The 23,641-nt window shown below is 46.0% G+C and overlaps 1 protein-coding gene and 1 long non-coding RNA gene across 4 annotated transcripts in view; both read right to left on the bottom strand.

Moving 5' to 3' along the window:
• Positions 1-23,641, bottom strand: part of DIPK1B (divergent protein kinase domain 1B) — a 139,852-nt gene that overhangs the window by 39,990 nt on the left and 76,221 nt on the right. The gene's annotated exons all lie outside the window — the stretch shown is intronic.
• LOC130291152 (uncharacterized) lies at positions 9,986-23,327 on the bottom strand. Its single transcript, XR_008847808.1, has 3 exons — positions 23,100-23,327; positions 10,732-11,024; positions 9,986-10,300 (listed from the first exon to the last, which is right to left on the bottom strand). It is a non-coding gene; the product is annotated as an uncharacterized LOC130291152 (long non-coding RNA).

Genomic DNA, 23,641 nt, shown 5'->3' with positions numbered 1-23,641 from the left:
CCTCATCAAACCCCGCTACCACAACTTTTGGCATCCTACAAACAGGATACGGGTGTGTGTCTTATGCCACAAGTCCTCCCCTAGTCTGAACTATGTCCAATATTGTCTGCATAAACCGCATGCCGATGCGATTTAAGTCTGCGCCAGAAAGTGTACGGGACTTTGCAAATGAAAAGTGGTTTACTCACTTGTGAAATAGAGGGGGAGGTGACGAAAAGACTGTTATCTGCTACTGTGAACTGTACAGAGGTGGTACCTGAATGGGTTAAGTTGTTCCGGTGTTTCCTGCGCGCGCGAGTGGTCACAGCTCCCCCCGTTATTCCCCAGCAGTGACGCCTCTTCAATCAAACAAGGAGGAACTAAAGATCTGTCCTGTGTTGCACAGGGGATGATTTTGCCAACCAGACCAAAATAGGAAGTGCCCTGGGTGCAGCCATATTGGAGGTTCCGGCTGCTGCGTCCAGCTCTGCCGCTATCTGTCAAACACCCGCTGCAGCGCAGACTCTGCAAACACTAACGATTGTCAGTATTAAGTCTCCGGTGTCAGTACCTGCTAGCACTAGCATTAACCCATTAGTACCTTCAAGTCTAGTCGCAAGACGGATTACAACCGGGTGCCTGCAAAATAGAGGGGGAGCATCCATTACAGTACCTCCATCAGTCAAGTTCAAGTCGCTGCAGCATGTCAGCAATCATTTTAAAGGGGAAAGCACCTTATGCTTCTTAAAGCGACAGCACACTCAAAACTCAACAAGATGTCAGAACCCAGCTCTCCAGATCATCCAGGCGACAGCGCCCCTTCATCTCCAACAGTGAGGTCATCACCTGCCCCAGCAGCCAGGATCTTGCCAGCTCTACCTGCAGTCAGCATCAACAGTTTCGGTGTTCCAGCATCTGCAGCTGTATTCATGGGGAACCCTGTCCTCCCTACCTACAATGGAGACCCCTTCACCCTGAGGGATTTCAAAGAGAGAATCCAGAGTTTGTCTTTTACTCTTTCCCTCCTAATCAACAGGTGCAATTGCACACAGGACAACTCCAGGGACCAGCGCTAGAGGAAGTCCACACCTGGCCAACCTCCAAGAAGGCAACTGTAGAGCAGATCTTTGAAGGACTGCACCAGGTATTTGAGTCACATTCTCCATCAGAGGTACGTCTCCGGCTGTATGAAAGGCGACATAAGGCAGGTGAGACCTTGAAACATATGCCGTAGCCCTACAGAATGCCCTAGAGACTATCCAAAAACTAGATGGTATAACTCTCGAGCAGGGCAATAAGGTGTTAATGGACAGATTTATTGATGGGGCTCATAATAAGTGGTACAAAGCCCAGCTGTGAATGTTAGCGGTCCAAAACCCCAACTTGTCCTTCCCTGCTTTCAAAAGACTGGTTATCCAAGTGATTGAGTCCAGGACTGAGTTAGAGAAAGTTTGTACACCCCTTACACCTATTCCAAAGCCACTAGGGGCCATAGCCAAACCTATACCACCACCGTCTACAGCCCCTGCCCCAGTATCATCTACTTTGCCAGTCACCACAGCCTCAGATTTACAGAGTGTTAGGCAGGACATTGAACAACTAACTAAGGCTGTGAAGGAGCTTGCCACCTGGGCCGTTCCACCTGACCATGAACTGCTCCTGCCTAGGAAACCTGCCCCTGCTCCTCGCAATTTCAATTACCACAATCCTCCACCCAATAGACCCTCAGGGACTCAAAGACCCTTTTGCACTTACTGTAATAAGTCAGAACATTGGAAAATGCAGTGCTGGGATTTGAATGGATTTCCCCTGAGGTCGCAGACCGGCCCTCAGGAAAACAGTCATCAGGTCCAATCCCCGAACAACCTAAGTCAGGACTCTCACTTTATGTTGCCTCCTGCCCCTATGTAAAAAGGATTGTAGAAGTTGTGCCATTGGAGGCATTGATATATACAGAGTCACATCACAAGTGTCTACTATACCTAAAAGTGTTTTCTATCAGAATTGGGATGCTAGTTTATTGTGTGAGCCTGATGATGTTAACTTCAGAGTAGTTGCGGGTAATGGGCAACCAGTCCCCAGACATGGATACTGGGAGCCAACTATTCAGTTGGGAGAGCATGTACTTAGCGGGCAGCGAGTGATTGTAACTAAAGTGACAGATAAGGGGTCTGCTGAGTTTATATTGGGGATGAACATTACAAAGAATTGTTTCACTGAAGTGTTAGATGCCTTGCATGCCTCTCTTCCCCATATGTCCCGTTCAGGCCAGCGGGCTGCGAAGCACCACTTGAAAGTTCTATAGGCGGAGCCGAAGTTTGTCAACAAGCAAGGTGAAATCTGCAGGGTACGAATTCAAGATATCAGGTTGGTGACCTTAAAACCCAACACGGAGACCATCATCTGGTGTCGTGCACGTCCTGGAGTCAAGAATAGGGACTATCAAGCCCTGCTGGAACCTATGTAATTGGAAGATCATCCTCTTGTTCGAGCTGCAAGAAGCCTTGTCACCGTTACCAATGGCAGAGTCCCAGTGTGGTTAGTAAACCTGTCTGATTCTGCTACCGTCTTGCCCAAATACACTCCTGTAGCCCAGCTGTACCTCATAGAGTCGAAAGACATTGTGACAGAACGTCTGGTGGCCCGACAGCGTGCCGCTCAAGTGGCCGAAGAATCCAGTGTGACCCCTCCAGAGCCCTGGTGGGTGCAACTCCAGGTTGGAGACGATACTACCCCAAGGGACCAAGTCAACGGAATCATTAAGGTTGCCAAGAGGTGGCATGAGGCTTCGAGCAGACGTCAATGATCCAGCACCGTATCCTCACAGGTGACAGCCCACCTATCAAGGAAAGACACCACCCAGTCACGCAAGGCATGTATCAGACTGTCAAGAAGATGCTGGCCGACATGAAGGAGGAAGACGTGATCCAAGAGAGTCAGAGCCCCTGGGCGGCGCCACTTGTCCTAGTCAAGAAAAAGGATTGAACCATCAGCTTCTGTGTCAACTACAAGAAATTGAACAATGTCACACACAAGGATTCTTATCCATTGCCAAGTATCGAGGAGTCACTCACCACCCCCTCTGCTTACTTCTCCACCCTAGACTTAACCAGTGGATATTGCCAAGTATCCATGGCCGTGGAGGATTGGGAGAAGACCACCTTCTTGACACCTATGGGACTGTTCGAGTTTAAAAGTATGTCATTTGGGTTGTGCAACGCCCCTGCTACGTTCCAGTGTTTGATGGAAAGGTGCCTGGGCCATCTGAATTTTTAAAGTGTCCTATTGTACCTGGACAATGTCATTGTGTATTCCAAGTCCTACCAGGAACACCTTAATCATCTGTCAGACGTCTTATAAGTCCTAATCAAGCATGGTCTGAAGATCAAGCCGTCAAAGTGTCATCTGCTTAAACCTCAGGTTCACTACTTGGGTCATGTTGTCAGTGCCAAGAGAGTCCAGCCCAATCCTGGAAAAGGTGGAACTGGCCTACCATGTGAATGGTGAAAGATGTCTGGAGCTTCCTGGGATTTGCCTGACACTATCGCAGCTTCATTCCCCACTTTGCCCAGATTGCAGAACCCCTCAAAAGCATGGCAAAAGAGAAATACAATGGAAGACCACCTATTGAATGGGCCAAAGAGAAAGAGACAGCATTCCGAGCTCTTAAACGTCTGCTGACAGAACCCCCCCATCTTGGCGTATCCTGACTACAGTCAGCCGTTCTGGCTGTATACTGATGCCAGTTTTGAGGGTCTGCGAGCTGTCCTATCCCAAGTCCAAGAGGGGCAAGAGAGAGTGATTGCTTATGCCAGTCATAACCTGCGAGGGGCAGAGAAGAATGATGCAAATTGCAGCTTATTCAAGTTGGAACTTCTTGCCCTGGTATGGGCCGTGACCGAACACTGCCAAGTTGGGAACCATCGGACAGCATTGGCCCACCTGAACACTGCCAAGTTGGGTGCCATCAGACAGCGTGGGCTTCAAGATTAGCCAATTGCAGTCTCACCATTAAGTGCAAAAGCGTCAAGTCGAATGTCAATGCCGACATACTGTTTGGCATGACCCCCGGTGAAGATCCCCCTGTCGAAGAAGTGTGGGAAGACTTGGAGATGCCCCTATTTTACCAATGGTTCGAGAACCAGAATGTTGTGACCGCCCTGGTGGACGGTGAACTCAGGTACGAAAAGGAGTAACCCTTTAAGTTAGGACTGTAACATTACTTGTAGTCCCAGTCCACAAATGTCCAGTGTATATATATATATATATATATATATATATCTGTCCAACGTTTTTCTGTCCTCGTGTACAGGGTACTCTACTGGCCAGAAGGTTCCCCTGAAACTAAAAGTAAGACACGTATAAAGACAGAGTACATTATGCAGAGGTAAAATGGTTATATAGTATCATACTACTTTTTGAGTTCTGGGGAGAAGTGTTATGAACCGAAAGGGGCCCCAGCAGCCAAAGCATTGGGTAGATTGCCTCCTGCAGCCCAATCTGCAAACTTGTGTGTATTATGGTCTAAAATGTGTTTCTAGAGCAGTTACAAAGCTCGTTAATCCAACATGTTTACCAAACCAAAGAGCATGTATGGACATTTACAGTGCTACATGGACTCGTTTCTACCTTGTTCTATAACCAGACCTGTGAAGGACATTTTGCATAATGCCCCAGGAACTGTCACTAGGCCCCAGTTGCCACTTCAGTCCTCTGCCCTCCAGGACTGGGCGTCGAGGATGGCTGTATTTAAGAAGGGGAGTTTGTGGTGGCCCACTATGGGAGATGTTACCCCATACCCTTGCTGCCCTGTCAGGCAGCCTCCTTCAGTGTCCCCAGGGCCCCTTGAACCTGTCCCCCCCCCCCCCCCCCTGTACATGTTCTGCAGTGCATTGTATTATAAAATGTGTTGTATCTTTAAGAGTTATGTCATGTGATTGTTACCCAGGAGGTACCAGTGGCTAGGTGATCCCAAGAGATCCCTCCCTGCGAGTCTCCCCCTTATAAGCCCTGGCTGGAGCTAGCTCGCTCTTGGAGCTCTGGGCTCTTGCTTCCTGCTGAGGTCCAGTGCAGTCGTGCCTATTGTGTGTGTCCAGAGTGTTGGAGGTCTCAATGTCAAGTCCTGCAGCCACCATCAATTCAAGTAAGCTAAAGTCACAGCTTTATGAGTCAAGTCAGTCCCTGTCATCTGTCAAGTCAGCGTGGTCTGCATTCAATTGTCCAGTCCTACAGTCAATTGTCCAGTCTAGTCCCAGCAAGTCCTTAAGGTCTCTGCGCTACTGTTCACCTCCTTGGGCCCTGGCTGAACTTTATAAACTTTACCAACTGTCTACCCTCAGTAAAGCTACCGTTGTCTGTAACAAAGTTTTTATTGCCCCCGTGCCTAGCCCAGGACCGTCCCACCACAGTCAGGTGACCTCATCCCGATGGACCCTACACTATATATACACCATGTGATCAATTAGTGTGTACTGTCCCACCGCAGTCATGGTCCCCGGTAATATTTTGATTACCTGTGGCAGCCTGGCGCCATATCACACACGCAGGGTCTGGGGCTGGGCCGCCGACAAAATTCAAATGCTAAGTCAGTGTTTCCCAACCAGGGTGCCCCCCAGCTGCTGCAAAACTACAACTCCCAACATGCTGGGAGTTGTAGTTTTGCAACAGCTGGAGGCACCCTGGTTGGAAAACACTGTCCTAAGTAACAATAGGGGCGCAGGAGAAACATAAAAAACCTGATTCTCACCTAGGCCTGGTCCAGAGCAGATCCTGTTCTCCTCTGTGCTGTCCCAGTATCTTCTCTGCTCCCAGATGGTTCCGGGACCTTTCCTGTTCAGCCAATTGGTGGAAGCAGTGGTCTCATGTGTCAGGCCAGTGATTGGCTGAGCAGGAAGGTCCTGTAAGTCCCATAAGACACTGGACTGCACAGAGAACAGGATCTGTGGCAGACCAAGGGGACCGGGAGAGAGGAGCATGAGGGTTGTTATGTTTCTGCCAGGCCTGTCACAACATTAATAGGGGAGATGTGACATGGGGGTGTGGACATGAAATGGGGAAGATGTGGCGAGGATGGGGGAGATGCGACATGGGGGTGTGGACATGAAATTGGGGAGATGTGACGAGGGGATGTGTGTGACATGGAGGGGATGTGACATGGGGGATTGACGTGAAATGGGGGGATATAGAAGTAAAATGGGGGATGGACATGAAATGGGGGATAGACGTGAAATGTGGGGTATGTGAAATTGGGGCATAGACATGAAATGAGGGAGATTGGACATGAAATTGGGGGATTTCACTATTCGTTTATTATACCGCAATCGCAATATTTACTTCCTTATTACAATCGCACATTTCCCCCGAGTTGTGCCGCCCTATCCTGGACATTAGTAACTTGAGGCCCCACAATGTCACAGATGGTCCCAATTACTCACACGGAGATAAAACTTAGAATATTCGTCTTATATTTTGTGGGAATTTGGGAGGGGGGTAAATGCTCTTTATGGTTCAGACCTCGTCCTGGTGGTAAAATCTGCTTGATATTTCGCCGATCGCAGCTCGTGCATCTGCCTGGGATTTATCTGGAGGAGAGTTAATCCATTAATATATATTAATCTACAGATTATCGTCCGCAACGCTTTTACGTTATTATTTGTGTGGGCTAAAGGACACTCTTCAGCAATGCAGCCATTGCTGTTCAAAACTTTTGCGTCCCCCCCCCCCTCGCCAACGCTCTTTCCCCAAACTCTTGAGCAAATTCTTTGGCTGAACCTCAACGCATTAAAGCTAAAACAAATTAAGGCCCTTGTAGAAAGTGCTGAACTAATCAGGTAAATCAGCCGCGCGCTTCGGCAATTACTTCCCAAGACCAAGTTAGGAAGAAAAATCAGCGCAGGATCTCGCCTGTCACGGGCCCCGAGGAATCTTTGATTTACACCTCTTACATAGGACTGCAGGTGACACCTTGTCTGTGGTGGTATGCAGTAATGCAAGTTAAGAACCCATACACAACAGCTGCTGACAGCTATTTCTCCCAGCTCCCCTATACATGTGCATGCTCAACTTATCTGAGCATGTGTGTGTATTCAGTGGAGAACAACCCTCTGCATGACTCCTCTCAGACCAGAGTATCTCCTATGGGAACAAAGGATCGAACATTTTGACATCCAACTTTCTACATTTATTCACATAAAAAAGATTGTTCCACAAGCATGAACACTCGTCCAGACTCCTCTGCCCTCCTCCTCCAGACTCCTCTGCCCTCCTCCTCCAGACTCCTCTGTCCTCCTCCTCCAGACTCCTCAGACCTCTCCCTCCAGACTCCTCTGTCCTCCTCCTCCAGACTCCTTTGTCCTCCTCCTCCAGACTCCTCAGACCTCTCCCTCCAGACTCCTCTGTCCTCATCCTCCAGACTCCTCTGTGCTCCTCCTCCTCCAGACTCTTGTCCTCCTCCTCCAGACCCCTCTGTCCTCCTCCTCCAGACTCCTCTGTCCTCCTCCTCCAGACTCCTCTGTCCTCCTCCTCCAGACCCCTCTGTCCTCCTTCTCCTCCAGACTCCTGTCCTCCTCCTCCAGACTCCTCTGTCCTCCTACTCCTCCAGACTCTTCTGTCTTCCTCCTCCTCCAGACTCCTGTCCTCCTCCTTCAGACTCCTATGTCCTCCTCCAGACCCCTCTGTCCTCCAACTCCAGACCCCTCTGTCCTCCTCTTCCAGACTCCTCTGTCCCCTCCTCCAGACTCCTCGGTCTCCTCCCTGTCCAGACCCCTCTGTCCTCCTCCTCCAGACTCCTCTGTCCTCCCCCAGACCCTCTGTCCTCCAACTCCAGACCCCTCTGTCCTCCTCTTCCAGACTCCTCTGTCCTCCTCCTCCAGACTCCTCTGTCCTCCTCCCCGTCCAGACTCCTCTGTCCTCCTCCTCCTCCAGAATCTTCTGTCCTCCTCCTCCAGAGCCTTCTGTCTTCCTCCTCCTCCAGACCCCTCAGTCCTCCTCCTCCAGACTCCTCTGTCCTCCCCCAGACCCCTCTGTCCTCCAACTCCAGACCCCTCTGTCCTCCTCTTCCAGACTCCTCTGTCCTTCTCCTCCAGACTCCTCTGTCCTCCTCTTCCAGACTCCTCTATCCACCTCCACTAGACATAAGATTAAAATGTTTTTGCTTTGAAAACTGCAACTAATGAGAGTAAATGTAGCTGCATAAAAACCCAGTATTTTGTGCTGTTATAACGTCCCTCTTATGTTATAACTAGGGATGTCCAGATACCGATACTGGTATCGGGGCCGATACTAGCCATTTACATGGTATCGGGGACTCGTTTAATGTCCCCGATACCATGTCCGATACCTGGTGCGGCTCTGCTGCCCCGTTCTCCGGTCCTCCCGTCTGCTTTATAGTGATCCATGGAGGAGCATGTGACACACACGTCACTCCGCCTCCTCCCCTGCGCCCAGCGTAACGCTATGGAGGAAGCGGAGTGACGTATATGTCCCATGCTCCTCCATAGGACGCCAAGATGCGGATCGGGAGGACGGAAGAACAGGGTAGCAGAGCGTAGCACACGACAGAGGACAGCCGCAGGTGAGCTGTGTGCTGCTACTAATGTCTAAAGAGGGGCCCTGCTTCTGTCTAAAGGGGGCCCTGCTTCTGTCTAAAGGGGGACCCTGCTTCTGTCTAAAGGGGGGCCCTGCTGCTGTCTAAAGGGGGGCCCTGCTGCTGTCTAAAGGGGAGCCCTGCTGCTGTCTAAAGGGGGGCCGTGCTGCTGTCTAAAGGGGGGCCCTGCTGCTGTCTAAAGGGGGCCCTGCTGCTGCTGTCTAAAGGGGGGCCCTGCTGCTGTCTAAAGGGGGGCCCTGCTGCTGTCTAAAGGGGGCCCTGCTGCTGTCTAAAGGGGGGGCCCTGCTGCTGTCTAAAGGGGGCCCTGCTGCTGCTGTCTAAAGGGGGCCTTGCTGCTGTCTAAAGGGGACCCTGTTGCTGCTGCTGTCTAAAGGGGGCCCTGCTGCTGCTGTCTACTGCCCACTGTCTAAAGGGGGGGCTGCTATCTACAAGGGGGCCTGCAGTCTATAGGGGGGGGGGCTGCTGTCTAAAAGGGGGGCCTGCAGTCTATAGGGGAGGGGCTGCTGTCTACAAGGGGGGGGCTGCTACTAATGACTGCCGGGGGGCTGCTGCTAATGTCTGCAAGGGAATACTACCTACTATTAAAGACAATCTTACAGCAGAGTCACCTGCACTAACTTGAATTTATAGGTAGATAGGTCAGGTGACCCGGTTTCTGCCGCTGCTCACCATGTGGTCATCGTTCTCGCCGCCAATGCAAATTCCCTGTTCTGTCCAATGGAGAAGAGAGAAATCTTGGCTCATACTACAGCAGCCGCCTCCATTGTACACAACAAGGACCCACATATCATACGGTAAACAGCGCCAGAAACCGCGTCACCCTGCTGTCAGATTCCCTTTAAAATATAAGTACTCGTACTTGGTATTGGCGAGCACTAGAATGAAAGTATCGGTACTCGTACTCGTCTTAAAAAAATGATATCGGGACATCCCTAGTTATAATCTACCCATAACCCGAAACTCTTAACCCCAGCCTCAACCTAACTCATTGTCTTAACTTTGCAAATTATCACAAAGAACAACAGTTCACCCCAAAGAGCTAAAGGGGGTGTCCAGGACTGAAGACACATGGCCACTTTTTCACAAAGTTTTACGCCATTTCTGACAGCGATTGGTTACAAAGCCATTGAGAGGCCAAGAGGAGGCTTCTTCTATTCTCATTCTCCAGGGTGAGGATGATGGAAGTTATGATACCCGCAGAACACGCTGTTGCTTTCTGTGATGTTCTTGAGGCTCCTGGCTGTGGTTGGTGAACACTTCAGATCTCCATCGGCTTGGGCTGATTCTTTTGTTACCATAGATGCAGAGTATGACTCCTAACATCACTGTGCTTCATCTAAGACGTGTACATAATAGTGGGGGGGGGGGGGGGGGGGTCAGAGAAACAAAAAGATGGCGGAGATTGTGTGTTGATTTGTTGATTTCATAGATCAGACCAGGATCACTTATGAGGCCACTGATGGTTTCCTTGCTGCATTGTGTCTTTTCTCTTTTAACTGAAGGATCTCAAAGGGAGGAAGGATGATTTCACTTCGCCTTCACTTTGTCTTCACTGGTAAAAAGCTTCTGAGACATAAACCTATGGCGGTGACTGTTCATTTATTGTGTCCAATGGGCAGATCATATGGTGCCACTGAGGTGGAAAATGTGAGGGGAGCTCTTCGCACCTGCTCTGGGGAAACTGCATATTATAGATGAAGCCTGCAGAGCTGAAATCTGCTTAAACAGAACCATATACAAGTTATATAATGGCCGGAAATAGTGCTACTCCTTACGTATACACAGGGCAACTTATCCTGAGTTACCTGAAATGACTAGAGATGAGCGAACTTACAGTAAATTCGATTCGTCACAAACTTCTCGGCTCGGAAGTTGATGACTTATCCTGCCTAAATTAGTTCAGCTTTCAGGTGCTCCGGTGGCTGGAGACTCTTTCCTAGGACTGTATCCACCTTTTCCAGCCACCGGAGCACCTGAAAGCTGAACTAATTTAGGCAGGATAAGTCATCAACTGCCGAGCCGAGAAGTTCGTGAGGAATCAAATTTACTGTAAGTTCGCTCATCTCTAGAAATAACAGGTACACTCTAAATATCCATGACTTCTGCAGTGTGGTGCAGATTATAACATATGCTCTGTGAATTTATACCCAGCATGTCTTGTACATCTCTAGTACCCTGTTCCAGCCTTGTCTTGTTCCTAGTCATTGGGTCTTTTACATGCAGTTCTTGTTTCTGTATCTTGTAGTTGCTCTTGTTTCTCCCGGTCTAATCCTGTTGCACTTGCTGCTTAGTTCACTATTCCTCAGCCTTGGTTTTCGTCTCTGGGTCCTAAAGCCCTCCTGTTTTTTGCATTAGGGTCAGCTTTGCAGATTGGGGTATTTCAATTGGGATATTGTAGGGTCAGTGGTGTCTGTGTTAGGGTCAGAGCTTGTGGATAAATCTACAGATAGAGTCAGTGACAGCTCGTTAGGATCAGTTTCAGTCGCTTGTTCCTGTTCATCTTCATCATACATCCCATCATCATTTGACTATGCTACAGAGGCTGTAAAGTTAGTGTAGTTAATAATATAGTGTCTGTACCTGTGTTTAATGGCTGGCATCGCAATTCTTATGTGATCTTTGCCCCGATGTTCATTTTTAGCAGCATACAAAATGTGTGCTGTCTCAGCTTTTCCCAGGTTGCAGTGCGGCCTGAGACATTACATCACTAGTCAGACGCTGAAAGGGAGTGTGTCTGTGCTTCAATTGGTGGAGAGACCGCTGGGTGGAACGGAGATTCTTCTCTACAGGGCTGCAGGGAATTGTAGTTTAAACCACAGCACAGCATGGAAGGGAGCCTAGCTGTGCTTCAAGGGGTGGTTGATGTGTGGGAGGAAGAAAAGGGACCTCCCACTTACCCACAAGGGATCCAAGGAGGGAGGGAACTCCAACAGGAAATAGCCATTTTACAAACAGAAAACGTCAGCATTATGATAGACTCCCCACACAGCCATTTAGCCCCAAGATATCCTAAGCATGTCCATTACTGTCTGGCAGATAAGTACTAAAGTCACCTGTCTTGTAGTTACACAATTTGGCCCAACTATAAGTACTGGGTATAGCTGTGTACCGGGAGCCACTGTTATAGGTAGAGCCCAGGCGGCAATGTTACACTCATCCAGGTTACTGTCTAAGCACTTCCATATAAATAAGAGATGATGACATAAGCTGCAGGTCTATATGCCCCCCCACCATATCTATATAACATGTTCCGTGTTTTCTATAATGAAGGCTCTGGCCTTGCCGCCATCATTGGAGGGTCCTCGACATTGTCTAACCCCCCCCCCCCCCCCGGGCCACTAACATTGCTGTTTGATTAGAAATTTTACTGTGGACAGAATATCAATCAGCTTGACGCTGCAAGACGTGGGGGGATGGGGCGTGTGCAGAATTCTTCCCGATCCCCACAAGAGCCGAGTCCGAGTCTTCTTACCACAGAGATAGTGCCGTCCAGCAGAACGCGGCATCCATTATCGCCATGGAGTGACAGCTTAGATGACAGTGCTCAAACCTGGAGTAATAATTACCGCTCCGCGCATTAACGTTAAGTATCTCAAGTGTCAGAAATAGAAATCCTCACAGCATAGCCCTTCATCACAAGAGATAATATTTTTGGTATCTAAGAGGCACCAGGAAGATGCAACGCAAAACGACAAGATGGCAATGCGCAAATCTGAAGGGGAAAAAAGGAGGTGGCAGCAAAACTAAATACATGTTAGAGACGCGAGAACCTACAATAGTAGTCTTTGGCTCTGCAGCTGTTACACAACTACAACTCCCAGCATGCCCGGACAGCCTAGATCATTGGTCTACAAACTGTGGACAATCCAGTTGTTGCAAAACTACAACTCCCAGCATGCCTGGACAGCCATTGACTGTCCGGGCATGCTGGGAATTGTAGTTTTGCAACAGCAGGAGGCAGCCTGGATGGGAAACCACTGATCTACACAATACATGCAATAGGCAGCATGCATGCTTCTGACCTTCGCCCCGGTGGAGATACAAAGATTTCCTGGTGAATGTATGTCAGGATCAAGATAACAAGGTGACCCGCTAGAGCCACCGGGGAGGTTAAACCGTACGCTCACTACGCTCTGCGCCAATTAATCTTTTGACAAGTTTTCATTTCGGAGCGCCCCATTGTTTCAGACAATCCCTTGTGGTTCAGCTTACAGAAATCTGTTTATTTAATTCTGGCATTTTCTGAAGCCAAGGCAAAAGGTGGAAGAGGAGGGGGAGGAGGAGCGGAGCGACAGGGGCACAAGTGTGCCAGGGGGGGCCGGCATGAAAAACTGAAACGCCGTACCAGAAAATGGCGCTGCCAAACAGCCCTGTACACAGAAAACGTGTTCAGGGGGCCCCGGGCCCTAAAGGCTGTGTCCCTGCTTTACATTTCAGAGCTGAGACCTGCAGAGCGTTTCTCTGATTGTTCCAGGTGGCTCCAGTGACCTGCGTCATTTTCGGCAATGCGGGGACAGAACGCACTGTACATTTGTTCGGTTTCTATGACGATCTTTTATTTATTAAGTTGTCTCAATGTTGTGCACATTTCCATAGAAAATAGGTGCGAAGATAGAAAACACATCTGCAGTCCACCACCCAGCTGCTCCCAATAATAGCGCTAGCATATTCTGCAGTGCTGTACAGAGCTTGTCGTTACTAAAGCTGGTCCCTGTCCCCATTGGGGTTCACAGTGATGCAAGACTGTTACCCATTGATTCACTATACATTGCTTACCACTGAGCTACCATATAATACAAACCACTGTGTAATGCTACCCACTGAGCCATCATATAATGCTACCCACTGAGCCCAAATATAATGCTAACCACTGAGCCACCATATAATACTAACCACTGAGCCACCATTTAATGCTAATTACTGAGCAACCAGATAATACTAACCACTGAGCCACACTATAATACTAACCACTGAGCCACCATATAATACTAACCACTGATCCACCATATAATACTAACCACTGATCCACCATATAATATTAAACACTGAGCCACCATATTATGCTAACCACTGAGCCACCATATAATACTAACCACTGGGCCACCATATAATACTAACCACTTATCCACCATATAATACTAACCACTGAGTCACCATATAATGCTAACCACTGATCCGCCATATAGTACTAACCACTGAGCTACCATATAATACCAACAACTGAGCCACTGTATAATGCTTACAACTGAGCCACCATATAATGCTACCAACTGATCCACCATATAATACTAACCACTGAGCCACCATATAATGCTAACCACTGAGCTACCATACAATACTAAACACTGAGCCACCATATTATGCTAACCACTGAGACATCATCTAATCCAAACCACTGAGCCACCATATAATACTAACCACTGAGACATCATCTAATACCAACCACTGAGCCACCATATAGTGCTAATCACTGAGCCACCATATAATTCTAACCACTGAGACATCATCTAATACCAACCACTGAGCCACCATATAGTGATAACCACTGAGCCACCATATACTAACCACGGAGCCACCATATAATGATAACCACTGAGCAACCATATAGTGCTAACTACTGAGCCACCATATAGTGTTAACCACTGAGCCACCATATACTAACCACTAAGCCACCATATAATGCTAACCACTGAGCGACCATACATTGCTAACCACTGTTCCACCATACATTGCCAACCAAGGAGCAACCATATAATGCTAACCACTGAGCCACCATATAATACTAACCACTGAGTCATCATATAATGCTAACCACTGAGTCATCATATAATACTAACCACTGAGCCACCATACAATGCTAAACAATGATTCATCATACAATGCTAACCACTGATCCACCATACAATACTAACCACTGAGCCACTATAAATTGCTAACCACTAATCCATAATGCTAACCACTGAGTCACCATATAATACTAACCACTGAGCCACCATATAATTCTAACCACTGAGCCACCATATAATACTAACCACTGAGTCATCATATAATGCTAACCACTGAGCCACCATACAATGCTAACCACTGATCCACCATACGATACTAACCACTGAGCCACTATAAATTGCTAACAACTAAGCCACTGTATAAAGTTAACCACTGAGCCACCATATAATACTAACCACTGAGCCACCATATAATACTAACCACTGAGTCACTTTATAATACTAACCACTGGACCACCATATAATACTAACCACTGAACCACCATATAATACTAACCACTGAACCACCATATAATACTAACCACTGATCCAACATATAATACTAACCACTGAGCCACCATATAATACTAACCACTGAACCACCATATAATACTAACCACTGAACCACCATATAATGCTAACCACTGATCCACCATATAATACAGACCACTGATCCACCATATCATACTAACCACTGAGCCACCATATAATACTAACCACTGAGCCACCATATAATACTAACCACTGAGCCACCATATACTAACCACTGAACCACCATATAATACTAACCACTGATCCACCATATAATGCTAACCACTGAACCACCATATCATACTAACCACTGATCCACCATATAATACTAACCACTGAACCACCATATAATACTAACCACTGATCCACCATATAATGCTAACCACTGAACCACCATATCATACTAACCACTGATCCACCATATCATACTAACCACTGAGCCACCATATAATACTAACCACTGATCCACCATATAATACTAACCACTGAGCCACCATATAATACTAACCACTGAGTCATCATATTGCTAACCACTGAGCCACCATACAATGCTAAACAATGATTCATCATACAATGCTAACCACTGATCCACCATACAATACTAACCACTGAGCCACTATAAATTGCAAACCACTAAGCCACTGTATAAAGTTAACCACTGGACCACCATATAATACTAACCACTGAACCACCATATAATACTAACCACTGAGCCACCATATAATACTAACCACTGAGCCACCATATAATACTAACCACTGAACCACCATATAATGCTAACCACTGATCCACCATATAATACTAACCATTGATCCACCATATCATACTAACCACTGAGCCACCATATAATACTAACCACTGAACCACCATATAATACTAACCACTGAACCACCATATAATACTAACCACTGAGTCACTTTATAATACTAACCACTGGACCACCATATAATACTAACCACTGAACCACCATATAATACTAACCACTGAACCACCATATAATACTAACCACTGAGCCAACATATAATACTAACCACTGAGCCACCATATAATACTAACCACTGAGCCACCATATACTAACCACTGAACCACCATATAATACTAACCACTGATCCACCATATAATACAGACCACTGATCAACCATATCATACTAACCACTGATCCACCATATAATACTAACCACTGAGCCACCATATAATACTAACCACTGAGCCACCATATACTAACCACTGATCCACCATATAATACTAACCACTGATCCACCATATAATACTAACCACTGATCCACCATATAATACTAACCACTGATCCACCATATAATACTAACCACTGATCCACCATATAATACTAACCACTGATCCACCATATAATACTAACCATTGATCCACCATATAATACTAACCACTGAACCACCGTATAATACTAACCACTGAGCCACCATATAATGCTAACCACTGATCCACCATATAGTACTAACCACTGAGCTACCATATAATACCAACAACTGAGCCACTGTATAATACTAACCACTGAGCCACCATATAATACTAACCACTGAGCCACCATATAATACTAACCACTGAGCCACCATATAAGGCATATAAAGCTTATCACAGCAGCTACATCACAATTTTTTTTAATTATCTTTATTACTTACTGAAGTCCTGCCCTCACAACAACGCCGCCCTAGGCACAGGCCCAGGAGGCCTAATGGTAAATACAGCCCAGCTATCCTGTATATAAATGGCAGGAGCACATTACAGAGGTTACAGCCGTGTTCACACTTGTGACCGATGAATGGCAGACGTCTCCACGAGCAGCAGATGACATTGTGGTGCCACCGGGCGTTGCGCCATTGCTCATCTCCAATATCTTCTACATCAATACATTATATGGAATCACAGAGTCGTCACTTCATCTGCTGATCACATGAGAATTAATACGATGTCACCGGCTGCAACGTCGGAGCTGCTGACAAACGTAAAAGCTGACGGTGAGCCCGATGGGGATAGGTGGGAAAATGCATTACGGTCATCAGTAATATACCGGACAGACCTGTACTGAACGCTACATAGTTATCGGATGCTTATAGTACTGACAATGTTTGATGTCTCCGGTTAGGGATTGGCAGTCGGCTCCGGCGCTGGGTGTACATGGCATATCTGGGATTAATGGGCCCCGACCAGTGGGTGTCATGACATCTGCGCTGTAATGAGGCAGGGTCACCCCTCCTGGCGCCTGTAGTGCAGGTTTTGATGCCATAATGTGGTTTCCATGGAAACCGCAGCCGCAAGCTGCTTAAAGGAGCCACCGCATCATCTGACAGGAGGAGAAGAGTCTAAGCAACCAGGAATAAGGATAAATCTGCTCATATAACACTGGAGACATATAGGGGGAATATGTCACATATAAGAAAGATTCACAAGACATCCATGAGTCTTATAATATTCCGTATTAAGATGTTCACAGTTCTCTTGGCTTGATGGCGCATAGCAGAGCCCATTGTGTTATACAGAATTACATCTCTTTCATATCATAAGATTGTGAGCCACTGGAATCTGACATTATACATCCCCTGGCACAGAACTACAGACTGAGCTCACTGGCGGAAAACATTGCTCCAACAAGAGAGCCAACAATTGTATCAGTGAGAAGAACGATACAACTTTCAAGATTGAAATCCAGCCAGGAGGTCAGCAGAAGATGATGGTTGTTCCCAGTTAGCTGTGGGTAAAATACAGGTTGAGTATAAAAAGAATGGGGAGGTTATAAGAGGAAAACATACTGGGGGGGGGGGGGGCAAACAGACATTAGAGCATAGAAAACTATGAGAGGAGAACATATGGGAGAACAAGGAAGGCATCACATCAGGATAGAAAACTATAAGAGGAGAACATATGGGGGAACAAGGAAGACATCAGAGTGTCAGGATAGAGAACTATAAGAGGAGAACATATGGGGGCAACAAGGAAGACATCAGAGTGTCAGGATATGAAACTATAAGAGGAGAACATATGGGGGGACAAGGAAGACATCAGAGTGTCAGGATAGAGAACTATAAGAGGAGAACATATGGGGGGAACAAGGAAGACATCAGAATGTCAGGATAGAAAACTATAAGAGGAGAACATATGGGGGAACAAGGAAGACATCAGAGTGTCAGGATAGAAAACTATAAGAGGAGAACATATGGGGGGAACAAGGAAGACATCAGAGTGTCAGGATAGAGAACTATAAGAGGAGAACATATTGTGGAACAAGAAAGACATCAGAACATCAGGATAGAGAACTATAAGAGGAGAACATATGGGGGCAACAAGGAAGACATCAGAGTGTCAGGATAGAAAACTATAAGAGGAGAACATATGGGGGCAACAAGGAAGACATCAGAATGTCAGGATAGAAAACTATAAGAGGAGAACATATGGGGGCAACAAGGAAGACATCAGAATGTCAGGATAGAAAACTATAAGAGGAGAACATATGGGGGAACAAGGAAGACATCAGAGTGTCAGGATAGAGAACTATAAGAGGAGAACATATGGGGGAACAAGGAAGACATCAGATTGTCAGGATAGAGAACTATAAGAGGAGAACATATGGGGGGAACAAGGAAAACATCAGAGTGTCAGGATATGAAACTATAAGAGGAGAACATATGGGGGGACAAGGAAGACATCAGAGTGTCAGGATAGAAAACTATAAGAGGAGAACATATGGGGGGGACAAGGAAAACATCAGAGTGTCAGGATAGAAAACTATAAGAGAAGAACATATGGGGGAACAAGGAAGACATCAGAGTGTCAGGATAGAGAACTATAAGAGGAGAACATATGGGGGGAACAAGGAAGACATCAGAGCATCAGGATAGAAAACTATAAGAGGAGAACATATGGGGGGAACAAGGAAGACATCAGAGTGTCAGGATAGAAAACTATAAGAGGAGAACATACGGGGGAAAAAGGAAGACATCAGAGCATCAGGATAGAAAACTATAAGAGGAGAACATATGGGGGGACAAGGAAGACATCAGAGCATCAGGATAGAAAACTATAAGAGGAGAACATATGGGGGGAACAAGGAAGACATCAGAATGTTAGGATAGAAAACTATAAGAGGAGAACATATGGGGGGAACAAGGAAGACATCAGAGTGTCAGGATAGAGAACTATAAGAGGAGAACATATGGGGGAACAAGGAAAACATCAGAGTGTCAGGATAGAAAACTATAAGAGGAGAACATATGGGGGGACAAGGAAAACATCAGAGTGTCAGGATAGAAAACTATAAGAAGAGAACATATGGTGGAACAAGGAAGACATCAGAGAGTCAGGATAGAGAACTATAAGAGGAGAACATATGGGGGGAACAAGGAAGACATCAGAATGTCAGGATAGAAAACTATAAGAGGAGAACATATGGGGGAACAAGGAAGACATCAGAATGTCAGGATAGAAAACTATAAGAGGAGAACATATGGGGGACAAGGAAAACATCAGAGTGTCAGGATATGAAACTATAAGAGGAGAACATATGGGGGAACAAGGAAGACATCAGAATGTCAGGATAGAAAACTATAAGAGGAGAACATATGGGGGAACAAGGAAGACATCAGAGTGTCAGGATAGAAAACTATAAGAGGAGAACATATGGGGGGGAACAAGGAAGACATCAGAGTGTCAGGATAGAGAACTATAAGAGGAGAACATATTGTGGAACAAGAAAGACATCAGAACATCAGGATAGAGAACTATAAGAGGAGAACATATGGGGGGAACAAGGAAGACATCAGAATGTCAGGATAGAAAACTATAAGAGGAGAACATATGGGGGAACAAGGAAGACATCAGAATGTCAGGATAGAAAACTATAAGAGGAGAACATATGGGGGCAACAAGGAAGACATCAGAATGTCAGGATAGAAAACTATAAGAGGAGAACATATGGGGGAACAAGGAAGACATCAGAGTGTCAGGATAGAGAACTATAAGAGGAGAACATATGGGGGAACAAGGAAGACATCAGAGTGTCAGGATAGAAAACTATAAGAGGAGAACATATGGGGGGAACAAGGAAAACATCAGAGTGTCAGGATATGAAACTATAAGAGGAGAACATATGGGGGGACAAGGAAGACATTAGAGTGTCAGGATAGAAAACTATAAGAGGAGAACATATGGGGGGGACAAGGAAAACATCAGAGTGTCAGGATAGAAAACTATAAGAAGAGAACATATGGGAGAACAAGGAAGACATCAGAGTGTCAGGATAGAAAACTATAAGAGGAGAACATATGGGGGGAACAAGGAAGACATCAGAATGTCAGGATAGAAAACTATAAGAGGAGAACATATGGGGGAACAAGGAAGACATCAGAACATCGGGATAGAAAATTATAAGAGGAGAACATATGGGGGGAACAAGGAAGACATCAGAGTGTCAGGATAGAAAACTATAAGAGGAGAACATATGGGGGGACAAGGAAGACATCAGAGCATCAGGATAGAAAACTATAAGAGGAGAACATATGGGGAGGAAGACATCAGAGTGTCAGGATAGAAAACTATAAGAGGAGAACATATGGGGGGAACAAGGAAGACATCAGAATGTTAGGATAGAAAACTATAAGAGGAGAACATATGGGGAGGAAGACATCAGAGTGTCAGGATAGAGAACTATAAGAGGAGAACATATGGGGGACAAGGAAAACATCAGAGTGTCAGGATATGAAACTATAAGAGGAGAACATATGGGGAACAAGGAGGACATCAGAGAGTCAGGATAGAAAACTATAAGAGGAGAACATATGGGGGGGACAAGGAAAACATCAGAGTGTCAGGATAGAAAACTATAAGAGGAGAACATATGGGGGGACAAGGAAAACATGAGAGTGTCAGGATAGAAAACTATAAGAGGAGAACATATGGGGGGAACAAGGAAGACATCAGAGTGTCAGGATAGAGAACTATAAGAGGAGAACATATGGGGGAACAAGGAAGACATCAGAATGTCAGGATAGAAAATTATAAGAGGAGAACATATGGGGGGAACAAGGAAGACATCAGAGTGTCAGGATAGAGAACTATAAGAGGAGAACATATGGGGGGAACAAGGAAGACATCAGAATGTCAGGATAGAAAACTATAAGAGGAGAACATATGGGGGGGAACAAGGAAGACATCAGAGTGTCAGGATAGAAAACTATAAGAGGAGAACATATGGGGGAACAAGGAAGACATCAGAGTGTCAGGATAGAGAACTATAAGAGGAGAACATATGGGGGGAACAAGGAAGACATCAGAGTGTCAGGATAGAAAACTATAAGAGGAGAACATATGGGGGAACAAGGAAGACATCAGAGTGTCAGGATAGAGAACTATAAGAGGAGAACATATGGGGGGAACAAGGAAGACATCAGAGTGTCAGGATAGAGAAAGATAAGAGGAGAACATATGGGGGGAACAAGGAAGACACCAGAGTGTCAGGATAGAGAACTATAAGAGGAGAACATATGGGGGAATCACTGAAAAAGCTAACTTTGTGAAAACCAGACCCCAATGGGAAGTAGAGGCCAGAGTACAGGTGCAGCTCGAGGGAAGTGCTCGAGCCCTAGGATGGCTTTATGGTTTCAGATAACAGATTGTTGCCACTTTTCCCCCCCAGATGTATTAGATTCTAGCAGTATACGGCCCTGCACAGTGTATGTTGAGGTCATTGAACATGTCCAGCAGAGAGTCCGGTGTTCTGGTGCTGCCACCACCATCACAGGTCTGACTGAGCAGCATTGCAGCTTTCTCCTATGCAGACTGTGTCCTGAAATGATCAGATGGTTCCTGGCAGCGCCATGTCCCCAGTACATGGGTATTCAGGGACACTTCAGGTTCTCTGAGCACCCCCTGAGCAGTGCACAGCAGGGGTGGCCATACTGGGCGCACAATCAATACCTATAAGGCTGCGATGTGTCCCTTTACAAGAGGTGACGATAATCTCACAAACACCGGATTCCTCCAGGAACCTCAGATGATGGATCAGTCTCCAGCATGACAGGTGATGGGACAATCCTCATTTCAGTGTTCACCACCTCACAGCCCATTACCCGCACAGGAGACTGGTCACACGAGCCGCCGAATACAGAAGCCTCGTAATACAGAGTGATTCCTGGATCCCTCCAGCACCGCACTTATATAGAGGTATACATTGTGCTGGGATAAGAAAATTACATCACACATATATCACACATACATCACACATACATCACACATACATCACAGATACATCACACAGACATCTGATACATCATACATACATCACATATACATCACACATACATCACATATACATCACACATACATCACAGATACATCACACATACATCAGAGATACATCACACAGACATCTGATACATCATAAATACATCACAGATACATCACACATACATCAGAGATACATCACACAGATATCTGATACATCATAAATACATCACAGATACATCACACATACATCAGATACATCATACATACATAACAGATACATCACACATACATCAGATACATCATACATACATCACAGACATCAGATACATCACACATACATCACAGATACATCATACATACATCACATACATCATACATACATCACACATACCTCATATATATCACACATACATCTGATCACAGACATCAAATACATCATACATACATACAGATACATCAAAAATACATCAGATACATCATACATACATCAGAGATACATCTCACATACATCAGATACATCACACATACATCAAATACATCACACATACATCACAGATACATCATACATACATCAGATACATCATACATACATCACACATACCTCATATATATCACACATACATCATAGATACATCACACATATCAGATACATCACACATACATCATACATACATCACACATACCTCAGATACATCATACATACATCACAGATACATCACACATACATCAGATACTTCACACATACATTATACACACATCATACATACATTATAGATACAACACATCATACATACATCACATGCATTATTGATACAACACACACACATCACACATACATCATAGGTACATCACACATACATTACAGATACATTAGATACATCACACATATATCAGACACATCATACATACATTATAGATACATCACACATACATTATACACACATCACACATACACTTGCGCCACTTACCTGGGGAAGAGATGGCACTATGGGAAGAAGACCGGCCGACGGGGACAGTGTGATGGGAAATGTTCTGCTTGAGACCATGTGTCGTGGCATCATGTGGAGGTTAATGTAAACGGTACTACCAACCTAACCATTGTACAGAACAAGTCCCCCGGGATAATGGTCCAGCAACATGAGTCCAGGCCTCAAGGTCAGAGCACAGGTCTATGAGGTCACAGCAAAGGTCAATGGGGTCTGGGCCTCGATGGTCCCAGCTCAAGTCTATGGGGTCCAGTCAGTTCACAGGTCTATGGAGTCCAGCCTTCTGAGGTCACATGACAGGTCTATGGGGTCTGGTCCTCAGGGATCACATGACAGGTTTATGGGTTCTGGGCTTTGGAGGTCACATCACAGGGCTATGGGGTCCAGGCCTCAGGGGTCACATCACAGGGCTATAAGGTCGAGGCCTCAAGGGTCACATCACAGGTGTATGGGGTCCGGGCCTCAGGGGTCACATCACAGAGTTTGGGGTCCGGGCCTCGGTTATCCATACAATACTTTTAATA

This window comes from Hyla sarda, chromosome 9 (genome assembly GCF_029499605.1).
Source record: "Hyla sarda isolate aHylSar1 chromosome 9, aHylSar1.hap1, whole genome shotgun sequence".
NCBI lineage: Eukaryota > Metazoa > Chordata > Amphibia > Anura > Hylidae > Hyla > Hyla sarda.
The sequence above is the reverse complement of the archived record's forward strand: the minus strand, read 5'-3'. Positions and strand labels throughout refer to the sequence as shown.